At 43.9% G+C, this 15,998-nt stretch overlaps 1 protein-coding gene across 4 annotated transcripts in view; it reads left to right on the top strand.

Annotated features, from left to right (window-relative positions):
- LOC135518151 (disabled homolog 2-interacting protein-like) overlaps positions 1–15,998 on the top strand; it is a 286,136-nt gene that overhangs the window by 15,736 nt on the left and 254,402 nt on the right. For 2 of the 4 annotated variants that reach the window (XM_064943075.1, XM_064943074.1), the window contains exon 1: positions 8,206–8,720. The exons of the other annotated variants lie outside the window; for them this stretch is intronic. The gene's annotated coding sequence lies outside the window, so the exon portion shown is untranslated. Of the gene's footprint in view, positions 1–8,205; positions 8,721–15,998 lie in introns of those variants that run through there. 4 annotated transcript variants of the gene reach the window in all.

The following is a 15,998-nucleotide window of genomic DNA, read 5'->3' as shown; positions in this document are numbered from 1 at the left end:
CAACTCCTGCAGCTGTGTCGCACGCTGGGTCTGTACATAGTCCATCGTAGGCTTCGAGGAGACTCCTATGGTAGTTTCACCTACAGCACATCCCTTGGCAGTAGAACTGTAGACTGCTTTATTACTGACTTCAACCCAGAGTCTCTCAGAGTTCACAGTCAAATCAAATCAAAATGTTGGTCACATACATGTGATTAGCAGATGTCATTGTGGGTGTAGCGAAAGGCTTGTGCTTCAAGCTCCAACAGTGCAGTAATTGGCATAGCGTCGTCCGGGTTAGGGAGGGCTTGGCCGGTAGGGATATCCTTGTCTCATCGCGCACCAGCGACTCCTGTGGCGGGCCGGGCTCAGTGAGCGCTAACCAAGGTTGCCAGGTGCACAGTGTTTCCTCCGACACATTGGTGCGGCTGGCTTCCGGGTTGGATGCGCGCTGTGTTAAGAAGCAGTGCGGCTTGGTTGGGTTGTGTATCGGAGGACGCATGACCTTCAACATTCATCTCTCCCGAGCCCGTACGGGAGTTGTAGCGATGAGACAAGATAGTAGCTACTAAAACAATTGGATACCACGAAATTGGGGAGAAAAAGGGATGAAAAAAAATGTTTAAAAATTAAAAGAAAAGAAAAAAACACATTTTTCAACCACTCCACAAATTTCTTGTTAACAAACTATAGTTTTGGCAAGTCAGTTAGGACATCTACTTTGGGAATGGCACAAGTCATTTTTCCAACAATTGTTTACGAACAGATTATTTCACTTATAATTCACTGTATCACAATTCCAGTGGGTCAAAAGTTTACATACACTAAGTTAACTGTGCCTTTAAACAGCTTGGAAAATGGCTGAACATTATGGTCATGGCTTTAGAAGCTTCTGATAGGCTATTTGACATCGTTTGAGTCAATTGGAGGTGTACCTGTGGATATTTTTCAAGGCCTACCTTCAAACTCAGTGCCTCTTTGCTTGACATCATGGGAAAATCAAAAAAAGTCCTCAGAATTTTTTTTGTAGATCTCCACAAGTCTGGTTCATCCTTGGGAGCAATTTCCAAACGAAAGAAGGTACCACATTCATCTGTACAAACAATAGCACACGGGTATAAACACCGTGGGACCACGCAGCCATCATATGGCTCAGGAAGGAGACGCATTCTGTCTCCTAGAGATTAATGTATTTTGGCACGAAAAGTGCAAATCAATCCCAGTACAAAAGCAAATGATCTTGTGAAGATGCTGGAGGAAACAGGTACAAAAGTATCTATATACACAGTAAAACAATGTCCTATGTCGACATAACCTGAAAGGCCCCTCTGCAAGGAAGAAGCCACTGCTCGGAAACCACCATAAAAAAAGCCAGACTATGGTTTGCAACTGCACATGGGGACAAAAATTATACTTTTTGTCCTCTGGTCTGATTTAACAGAAATTGAACTGTTTGGCCATATTGACAATCGTTATGTTTGTAGGGAAAAGGGGAGGCTTGCAAGCTGAAGAACATCATCCCAACCATGAAGCACAGGGGGTGGCAGCATCATGTTGTGGGGGTGCTTTGCTGCAGTAGGGACTAGTGCACTTCACAAAATAGATGGTTCATGAGGATGGAAAATTATGTGGATATATTGAAGCAACATCTCAAGACATCAGTCAGGAAGTTAAAGCTTGTTCGCAAATGAGTCCTGAAAATGGACAACTGCCCCAAGTATACTTGCAAGCAAAGTTGTGGCAAACTGGCTTAAGGACAACAAAGTCAAGGTATTGGAGTGGCCATCACAAAGCCCTGACCTCAATCCTATAGAAAATGTGTGGGCAGAACTGAAAAAGCGTGTGCGAGCAAGGAGGCCTACAAACCTGACTCAGTTACACCAGCTCTGTCAGGAGGAATGGGCCAAAACTCAACCAACTTATTTTGGGAAGCTTGTGGAAGGCTACCCAAAATGGTGACCCAAGTTAACTTCTTGGCGCACACATCCCTTTAGCGGGATCATTTCCGTCAAAATCAGCTGAATTGCAGAGCTCCAAATTCAAATTAAATTACTAAAAATATTTAATTTTCATGAAATCATAAGTGCAATGTAGCAAAACACTGCTTAACTTGTTGTTAATTCACCTGGCGTGTCAGATTTCAAAAAAGCTTTTCGGCGAAAGCTATCCAAGCGTTTATGTAAGTACAAAACATTACAAACAGCTAGCTTCCTCATGATCATTGATGCCCCACGAGGTAAGATCTTGCTTGGAGCCCTAGACCGAGTGTGATTGACCGTCATCTTGAACTTCTTCCATTTTCTAATAATTGTGCCAACAGTTGTTGCCTTCTCACCAAGCTGCTTGCCTAATGTCCTGTAGCCCATCCCAGCCTTGTGCAGGTCTACAATTATATCTCTGATGTCCTTACACAGCTCTTTGGTCTTGGCCATTGTGGAGAGGTTGGAGTCTGTTTGATGAAGTGTGTAGACAGGTGTCTTTTATACAGGTAACGAGTTCAAACAGGTGCAGTTAATACAGGTAATGAGTGGAGAACAGGAAGGCTTCTTAAAGAAAAACTAACAGGTCTGTGAGAGCCGGAATTCTTACTGGTTGGTAGGTGATCAAATACTTATGTCGTGCAATAAAATGCAAATTAATTACTTAAAAATCATACAATGTGATTTTCTGGATTTTTTCCGTCTCTCACAGTTGAAGTGTACCTATGATAAAAATGACAGACCTCTACATGCTTTGTAAGTCGGAAAACCTGCAAAATTGGCAGTGTATCAAATACTTGTTCTCCCCACTGTATATCAATGAATTGGCGAGGGCACTAGAACAGTCTGCAGCACCCTTCCTCACCCTACTAGAATCTGAAGTTTAATGTCTACTGTTTGCTGATGATCTAGTGCTTCTGTCTCCAACCAAGGAAGGCCTACATCAGCACCGAAAACTTCTGCACAGATTCTGTCAGACCTGGGCCCTGACAGTAAATTTCAGTAAGACCAAAATAATGGTGTTCCAAAAAAGGTCCAGTTTCCAGGACCACAAATACAAAATCCATCTAGACACCATTGCCCTAGTGCACACAAAAAATTATATATACCTCTGCCTAGACATCAGCGTCACAGGTAACTGACACAAAGCTATGAACAATCTGAGAGACAAGGCAAGAAGGGCCAGCAAAAGGAACATAAAATTCTACATACCAATGAGGATCTGGCTAAAAATGATTGAATAATTTCTAGAACCAATTACCCGTTATGGTTGTGAGGTCTGCGGTCCACTCACCAACCAAGAATTCACAAAAATGGAAAAACAACAAATTGAGACTCTAGATGCAGAAGTCTGTGAAAATATCCTGTGTACAACTTTAAAACACCAACTAATGCATGCAGAGCAAAATTAGGCCGATACCCGCCAATTATCAAAATCCAGAAAAGAGATGTTAAATTCTACGACTCTCTAAAAGGAAGCGATTCCCAAACATTCCATAAAAGCCATCACCTACAGAGAGATTAACCTGGAGAAGAGTCACCAAAGCAAGCTGGTCCTGGGGCTCTGTTCACAAACACAAACACAAACACACTCCACAGAGCCCCAGGACAGCAACACAATTAGACCCAACCAAATTATGAAAAAACAACAAGATAATTACTTGACACATTGGAAAGAATTAACAAAAAGAAACTGAGCAAACTTTCCTGCTATTTGGCTCTAAACAGCGAGTACACAGTGACAGAATATCTGATGCAGACACAGGAGGCAGATGGTTGGAGTCTTACAATATTTATTAGGCAAGAGAATGGTTGTGGACAGGCAAAAAGGTCAAAACCAGATCAGAGTCCAGGAGGTACAGAGTGGCAGACAGGCTCGTGGTCAAGGCAGAATGGTCAGGCAGGCAGCTACAAAGTCCAGAAACAGGAAAGGGTCAAAACTGGGAGGACTAGAAAAAGGAGAATGCAAAAAGTAGGAGAACGGGAAAAACGCTGGTTGACTTGGAAACATACAAGAGAGACTGGAAACACAGGGATAAGTACATAGGGGAAAATCGGCGACACCTGGAGGGGGTGGAGACAATCACAAGGACAGGTGAAACAGATCAGGGCGTGACGCATAGACTGCTAAGCCATTTCCTGGGGGAATCAAATCAAAGTTGGAAAGGCAAGACAAGCTGAGTTGAATCTCTGTTTTGTTTATCCTGCTTTTAATGTTTCTGGGATTTCGCCATGGGGCTGAACTAACTACACTGTGATTTAGGTGTGTCATCATCGCTACCAACAATGATATCAGCTGGACCAAATATAGACACTTAAAAAATATATGTAACTTTTTTGTTGATATTTGCTTCTGAGAGAAAATTGTTATATTTGTTTATCATATTTTAAACTTAATTTTTATGTGGTATTCGTCTTCAAATATGAACCGTATAAATATTCTCTTATATTTATAAGTATGGGTAGCTTATAATCACTCTATATCCTGTACTGTACCTCCCTGTTACCATATTTGATTGACAAGGATCCTATTTGGAATGATTCAACTGAAAATATATATCCCATCGTAAACACGGAAAAGTGCTGATTTACCAACAGACCAACAGATCAACTTTTAGCCCAGAAAAATCATCTGTGATGGATGTGTGTGTGTGTGTGTGTGTGTGTGTGTGTGTGTGTGTGTGTGTGTGTGTGTGTGTGTGTGTGTGTGTGTGTGTGTGTGTGTGTGTGTGTGTGTGTGTGTGTGTGTGTGTGTGTGTGTGTGTCAGGGATCAGGCTAACATTAGTGGAACAGACATGGGGTTCTGGAATGGCAGGTTGGTTCAGGGCCCTCTAAGTCGGAATGCTGTTGGAATTCTTCCAGAAAAAGCACTTGTCCCAGAGGGAGGGAGAGAGTGAGGGAGGGATAGAGGAAGGCAGGTCAGCTGATCCCACATGCCTCACACAAGTGCTTTTGTCTCCAAGATGGCAGCTGTTCACATTCCCTCACTTCCACAAGTTAGCTCCTGCTCTCCTAAACTGGGATTCCTGTTCTCTCGAGATACAATCGTTCACGTTCTGAATCGAAAAGTTATCAATCTCTTTGTCTCTTAAACTTTAAGTTCAGTATGTGTGTTTGTTTGCTGAGTGTATTTGTTATCACTGCCATACAGGGGTGTCATACCTCTTGCCACAGTTTTGTCCACCTCAGCTTCCATCCATTCTCATTCTCATTCTAAAAGCCATAGCCATCATCTCTAGTGGCCAAACGGAACACATTTGTTTACTGGATCTGCCATACAAATACAACTGAGCATGAAAATGGGTGAGGGAACAGCAAGGCAAAACAGATAGACACCAGATAGACACCAATGTGGCTAATTCATTCATTCACTTATTCAGTCATTTACTTCATTGTGATAGGGGGCAGCATTTTCACTTTTGGATGAAAAGCGTGCCCAGAGTAAACTGCCTCCTACTCAGTCCCAGATGCTAATATATGCATATTATTAGTAGTATTGGATAGAAAACACTTTCTAGTTTCTAAATCTGTTTGAATGATGCCTGTGAGTATAACAGAACTCATATGGCAGGCAAAAACCTGAGAAACAATCCAAACAGGAAGTGGGAAATCTGAGGCTTGTAGGTTTTCAACTCAGCCCCTATTGAAGATACAGTGGGATATTGGTTATGTTGCACTTCCTATGGCTAGATGTCAAACATCTTTAGAAACTTGTTTGAGACATCTACTATAAAGGAGGGGCTCATACGGGCTGTTTGAGTCAGTGGTCTGGCAGAGTGCCTTGGGCTCGAGAAAGTTAGCTCTCGTTCCAAGGCTTTTCTACAGACAATGGAATTCTCCGGTTGGGACTTTATTGAAGATTTATGATAAAAACATCCTAAAGATTGATTCTATACTTAGTTGATATGTTTCTACAACCAGTAATATAACTTTTTGGAATTTTCGTCCAACCTTTCTGCTGGAAGTTGCACGCGCATTTCGATTTGTTTACGAAACGCTTTAACAAAAGGAGGTACATGGACATAAATGATGAACTTTATCGAACAAATCAAACATTTACTGTAGAACTGGGATTCCTGGGAGTGCATTCTGATGAAGATCATCAAAGGTAAGTGAATATTTATAATGCTACTAATGTTGACTTCGCAACATATTTAAGATATTTATTTTGGCTGGTTTGGGCTCTAAGCTCTGTACTCAGATTACTGCATGGTATGCTCTTTCCGTCAACTTTAAAAAAAATCTGACACAGCGGTTGCATTAATTCATCCATTTATCATCATTCATTTATGTGAGAGTTGCATAAGATAGCTCCATCTGATCCTTAGTTCCACACACAGATTCTCTCTCTCACACACACAGTCAAATTTGAAGTTGCCTGCTATTCAGTTCTGTCTTGTTCCATGTGGAGTGGAGCTGTTCCAATGTTTTGCCTGTTGTTGCATTTTGGGTGGAAAGTTACCTGCCTCTTCTGTACTGTACATTTCCTATGGTCTGTGTGTGTGTGCATGTATTTGTGTTGTTTGAGCTGCAGGGAAAAGTTCTGGAGCAGGGTGGGCGTCTCCGCCTCCATACTATTGCTCTTCATCTCTCCCTCTCTGCCTGCTGCACTCCTTTCAGTCCCTCTCTCTATCTAGCCCTCTTTTTCTCTCTCCATTCCTCTCTCTGTTTCTCTCTCCTCATCTCTATCTATTCTCATCTCCTCTCACTACCTCTGTTTATTTCTTCCTTTCTGTTTCTCATACTCCCATTTCTCTCATCTCTTTCTCTCTCCCATCCTCTTTTCTCTGTTTCACTTCCACCTTTCCTCTTGGGTTTCTGTCCGGTCTCAGTGGAGGTTGAGGACACATGTAGCAGGACTCAAGGACTTACAGGATACTGTTCACATTTCAGTCTGCTGACAGACATGTTTGGTCACACACACATGCTTAGTAACACATGTACTCACACACACTACGTTAGACAAATGCTTTGACACACACTTTGACATAAACACACACACACATGCTGGCACAGAAAAACCAACAAAGTGATAGAGATGGTGGGAGGGATAGAGGGGTTAGTGACAGAGGAGAAGGCTAAATAGAGGGACAGATAAAGAGAAAGGTGTGTCAAAGAGAGTTACCTATATGAGGCGAGGATTCACGACCTCTCTCTCTTTGTGTCCTGTGTAACTCTATAGCACACATACCAATGTCCTCTCCTCAGTCTCTTTCACTGTCTTTCAGGTTCTCTCTCTCTCTTTCTCTGTGTCTGTTTGTCCAACCTCCCCCTCTCCCTCAGTAAATCACAGAAGAGCTTAGGGGGAGAGGTTGTAGTCATGTTAGAAGGGTTGTATCCCTGTTTGAAGGGTTTAGGGAAGCGGATTTACAGGTATGTCTGCTGAATGGGTAGGACTTAGTCCAGCAGTTAAGTTATAGGGGGTAATGGTGAAGGGATGATCTGGTATAGGCTTTGTGGTGGGGTCAGGGTGAGGAGTTGTGAGATGTTGAGAGAGGGATGAGGTGGTAGGCCTGTTGGTAGACCTTGGGAAGGGGTGGCGTGGATGAGGTGGGTGGGGGAGGCATTCTGTGTACAAATGCCTCTTTTCCTCCTGGGCTAGAACAGGAGCAGAAACCTGAGAGGATTGATCAGGGAAGGAGGGGGTGGGAAGGGAGGGTCATGGGGAGAGACAGCTAGATAGCGAAACTCTCACAGTTCTGGTGACAACCCCCTGCCTCCTAGTTCAAAGGCATAGCTAAGTATTTTTGTCACAGCTTCGGTAGATTTGTTCGTTTGTGTGCAGGAGCTTATTTTCGTGCATGCATGAGGTTGGATTTCAAAGTACCTTTCAAACTGATATTGTGGTTGTTTTCCTTTAGAGTAGTGAGAGAGGCTTCCAGTTATACAGATTTAAGTTCTCATCATCTCCATGTATGGAACAGCCAACGCAATTACAGTGTTGGCTCTTTATAATAGACTTATATGGAATATTTGTAGCATTGTGGCTTACAGTATTATCAGTGGAAAACCCAGTATTTAAGTGAGACTGAAAGTAGCACAACTCTTGTAGCTGTAGTTTGGTGGAGAGAGAGTCCTGGCCTCAGCCCTGCAGTTCTGTTCTGGTCTACCACAACTCCTACTCTGATTGGAACATTCTCAGGAAGGAATTTTGCTCTCTGAGGTCTAGGTCCCGCCCCCTTTGAGCCCAGGGCGCTGGAGCACAACTGCATTCCCCCTATACACACTCACGCACGCAGGGGGAAAGTGTTTGTGAGGGAGAGGGTGACAGTGTGTATGAGAAAGAAGGAGAGAAAGAGAGTGACAAAAGCAGTTAGTTCCATGGACTGAAATTGGAAAACAAGCAAGAGGGAAGGAGGGAGGGAAACAAAAGTGTTTGAGAGAAAGAGAGATCTTCTCCCCTCTGTTCTGGTGGCTGTTTTCTTTGCTGTGAGCCTGAGAAGGGGGAGGACCTAAACTCAGCGCTCAGAGTCAATACTGGACCCCTACTGGACTCCAATGCCCTTACTGGAGTCCACCGCGCTACACACAAACACGCTCTCACACACACATACTCTCTCACACGGTGACACACACACGCTCCCTCAGACCCCTGCAGCTACTGCAACCTACTACTGCAGAACGGAGCAGAGGGAGAAACAGAGAAAGAGAGGGAGAAAGGAGGGGAAGCCGTTCATTGTTACTACTTGTTGCTGATTGCTTTCCGTGCGGAGCGTTGAGGATGATATTCCCTGTCTTTTCCTAGCGGGAGCTTGTCTGAGGTAAGAACCTCTGTGCTTGTCCCCTTTCTTTACTGCTTATGTTTCTCTGTGAGAGAGGGAAGGAGCGAGGGAGGAAAGGATGGTAGAAACAGGGGTAGTTTTTGACTCCAGAGTTTGAAGGGGTTTCTGTGGGAATGCTGCCTTTGTTGAGTGGGGGGGTAGGAGGGAGGGAAGGAGAGAGAGAGGGAGGTGTGGAGGGAAGTGTTTCACGTGCCAGAGAGAACAGAGCTACCCTCGTCTGTCAGAGTAGAGCGGTAGAGAAAGACCCCTCACGACAGACCGGCCCCTCTGTAAGAAAATAAAGAATGATAAAAGAGAGGGAGGAAAAGACTAACAGACAAATGGTGGTCTCTTACATGTGTTTCTCAACTCTCAGTTCTCGTAGTGGGACAAAATAGGAGCAGTGAAACACTAAACTGCTCGTGGAAAATCTAGCCCAGGTTTCTGTCTCTCTCTGGTCTACTTTGTGTTTCTACATTCTGTCTCGAGTCTGCAGTCCTCTGATTAATGTTGCTCTTTCTCTCTGGTGTGTGGTTCTGGGGAGCTCTGTGTGGTTCAAGACTGTTCTCTATTTGCAGGGCCAGCTGTATAAATGTTACATTTATTTATAATCTGGAGTGTGGAGTCACAACACAGTGCAGTGAGAACTGAGAAGAGGAGAGGGCAGTAGTTAACTATTTTAGCAGTCTTGTCCCCACATTTTATCAAGCCTGCATGATTACAGCGTCTTCTGCCTAGCGCCTACAACTAGAGGCTGTTTACAGTGCATTCAAAAAGTAGTCAGACAACTTGAATTTTCCACATTTTGTTACGTTACAGCCTTATTCTAAAATGTATTAAATATTTTGTTTTATCAATCGACACACAATACCCCATAATGACAAAGCAAAAACAGCTTATTTTTTTATTTTTGCAAATATATGTAAAAAAAAACGACGCTACAAGCTTGGCACACCTGTATTTGGGGAGTTTCTCCCATTCTTCTCTGCAGATTCTCTCAAGCTCTGTCAGATTGGATGGAGAGTGTCGCTGGTCAGCTATTTTCAGGATTATCCAGAGGTGTTGGATTCGGTTCAAGTCCAGGCTCTGGCTGGGCCACTCAAGGACATTCAGAAACTTGTCCCGAAGCCACTCCGGCGTTGTGTTGGCTATGTGCTTAGGGTCGTTGTACTGTTGGAAGGTGAACCTTCACCCCAGTCTGAGGTCCTGAGCACTCTGGAGCAGGTTTTCATCAAGGATCTCTCTCTGTACTTTTCTCCATTCATCTTTCCCTCGATCCTGATTAATCTGCCAGTACCTGCCGCTGAAAAACATCCCGACAATATGATGCTGCAACCACCATGCTTCACCGTAGGGATGATGCCATGTTTCCTCCAGATGTGATGAGTGACTTCCGTCCAATCAATTGAATTTACCACAGATGGACTCCAATCAAGTTGTAAAAACATCTCAAGGGTGATCAATGGAAACAGGATGCACCTGAGGTCAATTTCGAGTCTCAAAGCAAAGGGTCTGAATACTTTTTAAATAAGGTATTTCTGTTTTATATTTTTTATACATTTGCAAAAAATTCAAAAACCTGTTTTCACTTTGCCATTATGGGGTATTGTGTGTAGATTGAGGAGGAACATTATACATTTTATACATTTTAGAAAAAGGCTGCAACGTAACAAAATGTGGATAAAGTCAGGGGGTCTGAATACTTTCTGAATGCTCTGTATACCATGTGAGGACTTTTCAAGCTTTTATACCGTATCATGTGGTATGGATTTTAGCGGCCCTAGTCTAGTTTTGCAGGGCCAGCTGTATAAATGTTACATTTATTTATAATCTGGAGTGTGGAGTCACAACACAGTGCAGTGAGAACTGAGAAGAGGAGAGGGCAGTAGTTAACTATTTTAGCAGTCTTGTCCCCACATTTTATCAAGCCTGCATGATTACAGCGTCTTCTGCCTAGCGCCTACAACTAGAGGCTGTTTACAGTGCATTCAAAAAGTAGTCAGACAACTTGAATTTTCCACATTTTGTTACGTTACAGCCTTATTCTAAAATGTATTAAATATTTTGTTTTATCAATCGACACACAATACCCCATAATGACAAAGCAAAAACAGCTTATTTTTTTATTTTTGCAAATATATGTAAAAAAAACGACGCTACAAGCTTGGCACACCTGTATTTGGGGAGTTTCTCCCATTCTTCTCTGCAGATTCTCTCAAGCTCTGTCAGGTTGGATGGAGAGTGTCGCTGCTCAGCTATTTTCAGGATTATCCAGAGGTGTTGGATTCGGTTCAAGTCCAGGCTCTGGCTGGGCCACTCAAGGACATTCAGAAACTTGTCCCGAAGCCACTCCGGCGTTGTGTTGGCTATGTGCTTAGGGTCGTTGTACTGTTGGAAGGTGAACCTTCACCCCAGTCTGAGGTCCTGAGCACTCTGGAGCAGGTTTTCATCAAGGATCTCTCTCTGTACTTTTCTCCATTCATCTTTCCCTCGATCCTGATTAATCTGCCAGTACCTGCCGCTGAAAAACATCCCGACAATATGATGCTGCAACCACCATGCTTCACCGTAGGGATGATGCCATGTTTCCTCCAGATGTGATGAGTGACTTCCGTCCAATCAATTGAATTTACCACAGATGGACTCCAATCAAGTTGTAGAAACATCTCAAGGGTGATCAATGGAAACAGGATGCACCTGAGGTCAATTTCGAGTCTCAAAGCAAAGGGTCTGAATACTTTTTAAATAAGGTATTTCTGTTTTATATTTTTTATACATTTGCAAAAAATTCAAAAACCTGTTTTCACTTTGCCATTATGGGGTATTGTGTGTAGATTGAGGAGGAACATTATACATTTTATACATTTTAGAAAAAGGCTGCAACGTAACAAAATGTGGATAAAGTCAGGGGGTCTGAATACTTTCTGAATGCTCTGTATACCATGTGAGGACTTTTCAAGCTTTTATACCGTATCATGTGGTATGGATTTTAGCGGCCCTAGTCTAGTTGTCGTGGTGATATGTTCTATCCATTTTGGTAGGTGTTGTTGTGATACTGTATGTTCTCAGACTCTGTTTCTCGGCTGGCGCTGGCCAGGGCCGGGTCGTTGGTCGGTCATTGTTATTCTATTTATAGTTTGGGCTGAGCCAGCGAAGGAAGTCGCCTTGGAGCGGCTGGCCAGCTGGAGGAGAGGGATTTACCGGACTACCAAGCGGGAAATATGGAATAACAGAACGGCGTTCCCGAGCTGACAGGAATCAGTGGAGGGAATGGGACTGTAGAGTAACACCTGCTATAGATCTGGTGTTACTCCTAGTGAGGTGGAACACCAGAACACAGAACCTGGGGAGATATGGTCTGATACATTATATCCTCCGGACAAACACTCAGCCTGCTGCAGCCTGTAAGCAGGACCAACAGAGAATTACACTAGAGTCATCTTGGTTTATTAACTACATTTTTGCCGTTTGACCAAAAATATATAAAAACTGCTAACTGCAGTCACAGATGGCTTACTAGTCTCAACAAACTGTCTGTCCTTGCTACGGTGCCATAGCTGATTTAGAGAGAAGCCTCAAGCTGCAGATTATGTGGGCTGATGCAGCGTGGTCTGCAAACCTCAAAGCACATGTGCGTGAGTCTCAGATGGTATTTTGGCATCTCAAATTGTATGTGCGTGTGCAACCTATAGATGTTTTTGGGCCTGTGTATCGTGTGAGTCCGTAGCTTTGTTCCAGGGCATCATGTGTGCTACATGTATACCATTTGGCGCACTATTTTATTTTAGTTTTTACTTTTTTATTTCACCTTTATTTAACCAGGTAGGCTAGTTGAGAACAAGTTCTCATTTACAACTGCGACCTGGCCAAGATAAAGCATAGAAGTGTGAACAGACAACACAGGGTTACACATTGATTAAACAATAAACAAGTCAATAACACAGTAGAAAAAAAGGGTCTATATACATTGTTTGCAAAAGGCATGAGGAGGTAGGCAAATAATTACAATTTTGCAGATTAACACTGGAGTGATAAATGATCAGATGGTCATGTACAGGTAGAGATATTGATGTGCAAAAGAGCAGAAAAGTAAATAAATAAAAACAGTATGGAGATGAGGTAGGTATAATTGGGTGGGCTATTTACCGATAAGACTATGTACAACTGCAGCGATCGGTTAGCTGCTCAGATAGCAGATGTTTGAAGTTGGTGAGGGAGATAAAAGTCTCCAGCTTCAGCGATTTCTGCAATTCGTTCCAGTCACAGGCAGCAGAAAACTGGAACGAAAGGCGGCCAAATGAGGTGTTGGCTTTAGGGATGATCAGTGAGATACACCTGCTGGAGCGCGTGCTACGGGTGGGTGTTGCCATCGTGACAAGGGAACTGAGATAACGCGGAGCTTTACCTAGCATGGACTTGTAGATGACCTGGAACCAGTGGGTCTGGCAACGAATATGGAGCGAGGGCCAGCCGACTAGAGCATACAAGTCGCAGTGGTGGGTGGTATAAGGTGCTTTAGTGACAAAACGGATGGCACTGTGATAAACTGCATCCAGTTTGCTGAGTAGAGTGTTGGATGCTATTTTGTAGATGACGTCGCCGAAGTCGAGGATCGGTAGGATAGTCAGTTTTACTAGGGTAAGTTTGGCGGCATGAGTGAAGGAGGCTTTGTTGCGGAATAGAAAGCCGATTCTGGATTTGATTTTCGATTGGAGATGTTTGATATGAGTCTGGAAGGAGAGTTTACAGTCAAGCCAGACACCTAGGTACTTATAGATGTCCACATATTCAAGGTCGGAACCATCCAGGGTGGTGATACTAGTCAGGCGTGCAGGTGCAGGCAGCGAACGGTTGAAAGCATACATTTGGTTTTACTAGCGTTTAAGAGCAGTTGGAGGCCACGGAAGGAGTGTTGTATGACATTGAAGCTTGTTTGGAGGTTAGATAGCACAGTGTCCAAGGACGGGCCAGAAGTATATAGAATGGTGTCGTCTGCGTAGAGGTGGATCAGGGAATCGCCTGCAGCAAGAGCAACATCATTGATATATACAGAGAAAAGAGTCGGCCCGAGAATTGAACCCTGTGGCACCCCCATAGAGACTGCCAGAGGACCGGACAGTATGCCCTCCGATTTGACACACTGCACTCTGTCTGCAAAGTAGTTGGTAAACCAGGCAAGGCAGTCATCAGAGAAACCAAGGCTACTGAGTCTGCCGATAAGAATATGGTGATTGACAGAGTCGAAAGCCTTGGCAAGGTCGATGAAGACGGCTGCACAGTACTTTCTTTTATCGATGGCAGTTATGATATCGTTTAGTACCTTGAGCGTGGCTGAGGTGCACGTGCACCCGTGACCGGCTCTGAAACCCGATTGCACAGCGGAGAAGGTACGGTGTGATTCGAGATGGTCGGTGACCTGTTTGTTGACTTGGCTTTCGAAGACCTTAGATAGGCAGGGCAGGATGGATATAGGTCTGTAACAGTTTGGGTCCAGGGTGTCTCCCCCTTTGAAGAGGGGGATGACTGCGGCAGCTTTCCAATCCTTGGGGATCTCAGACGATATGAAAGAGAGGTTGAACAGGCTGGTAATAGGGGTTGCGACAATGGCGGCGGATAGTTTCAGAAATAGAGGGTCCAGATTGTCAAGCCCAGCTGATTTGTACGGGTCAAGGTTTTTGCAGCTCTTTCAGAACATCTGCTATCTGGATTTGGGTAAAGGAGAACCTGGAGAGGCTTGGGCGAGTAGCTGCGGGGGGGGGACGGGACGGATTTGTTGGCCGAGGTTGGAGTAGCCAGGCGGAAGGCATGGACAGCCGTTGAGAAGTGCTTGTTGAAGTTTTCGATAATCATGGATTTATCGGTGGTGACCGTGTTACCTAGCCTCAGTGCAGTGGGCAGCTGGGAGGAGGTGCCCTTGTTCTCCATGGACTTCACAGTGTCCCAGAACTAGCTAGCTTTAGTCCATGGCATTATGTTAACTACTGTTGCCTGTGAAGATGGCTAGAACACACTAGCTAGGCTAGCTAGCTATTACACATTAGTGAGCTAGTACACACACACACACTAGCTAGTACAAACTAGCTAGCTAGCTAGTACACACTAGCTAGGCTAGCTAGCTAGTACACACTAGCTAGGCTAGCTAGCTATTACACACTAGCTAGCTAGTACACACACACACTAGCTAGTACACGCTAGCTAGCTAGTACACACAAGCTAGTACCTAGCTTCTACTTCTAAATGTAATTTCACCACCCCTGCGGTTGGTGGCGGTAACGCACCATCTTCTCTATCACAATTCGACATCCTGTCTCATCCCATATGTCTCACAGTGTCTGTGGCATGAGAAGGTATCTGCTGGACCCAGACCCTATTGGATTTAGAGGCACCAGCAGACACTTAACCAGGGGATGCTTAACAACATTTTGCTAATCCACAAGCATTTCGCTACACCTGCAATAACATCTGCTAAACATGTTTATGCGGCCAATAGAGTTTGATTTGAACTATTAAGTGGTCTGACAGCACCACGTTTGACTTGTTTGATACCCTGCTTCAGTGTTTGTCCAAGGAGAGGAGTGATAGTCACATAGCGCTCCTATCTTTTCATTCTTTCATTCCACTTTCCCTTTATCGCCCTCTTCTCTCCCTCCCTCTGATTAATTTCAATGTGTTCATAAGCAATCTGGGGCTTGAACCTGTCTGCCAACCCATGTTTTATGGTCTGTCTTACCTCCATATCATGACCATTTACCATTACTGGCCAAGATTATCAACACCATGTAATGGATTACACATCAGACGTTTTACTGTACCGAAACATAGATCTTACTGTATTTAACGTAGTGAATAAAGTGGCCTTTTTTACTTCTTCCTTTACCCAGACTTCATTGCAGCGTCTGTAACCACTAGGCTACCCTGCCGCCCCCACTTGACGTGCATGTGTAGAGACATGTCAGGTGTCCTGCAGCCAGCTGCACCATTGTGAAACAGTCTCTCTTGTAACAGACTCTTGCTCCACGCTTTACAATGCTTTGTCTTGAAAGTACATGTTCAGGAGGACATTGTGTGATGAATGATAAATTATAAATTACATTTATATCTGAATATGGAGAGAGTTTGCTATCCACGAGTCAAACATGTTGAGTTTTACCTAGAGCAGGGATATTCCAATCTTACCCTACGAGGTCCAGAGTCCTTCTGGTTTTCTGTTCTACTTAATAATGAATTGAGTTTTGTAGACAGGCTTCCATTGGGCTCCCGCCCCCCCCACCCCCTCAA

Source organism: Oncorhynchus masou, chromosome 28, assembly GCF_036934945.1.
Source record: "Oncorhynchus masou masou isolate Uvic2021 chromosome 28, UVic_Omas_1.1, whole genome shotgun sequence".
NCBI classification, from domain to species: domain Eukaryota; kingdom Metazoa; phylum Chordata; class Actinopteri; order Salmoniformes; family Salmonidae; genus Oncorhynchus; species Oncorhynchus masou.
The sequence above is the reverse complement of the archived record's forward strand: the minus strand, read 5'-3'. Positions and strand labels throughout refer to the sequence as shown.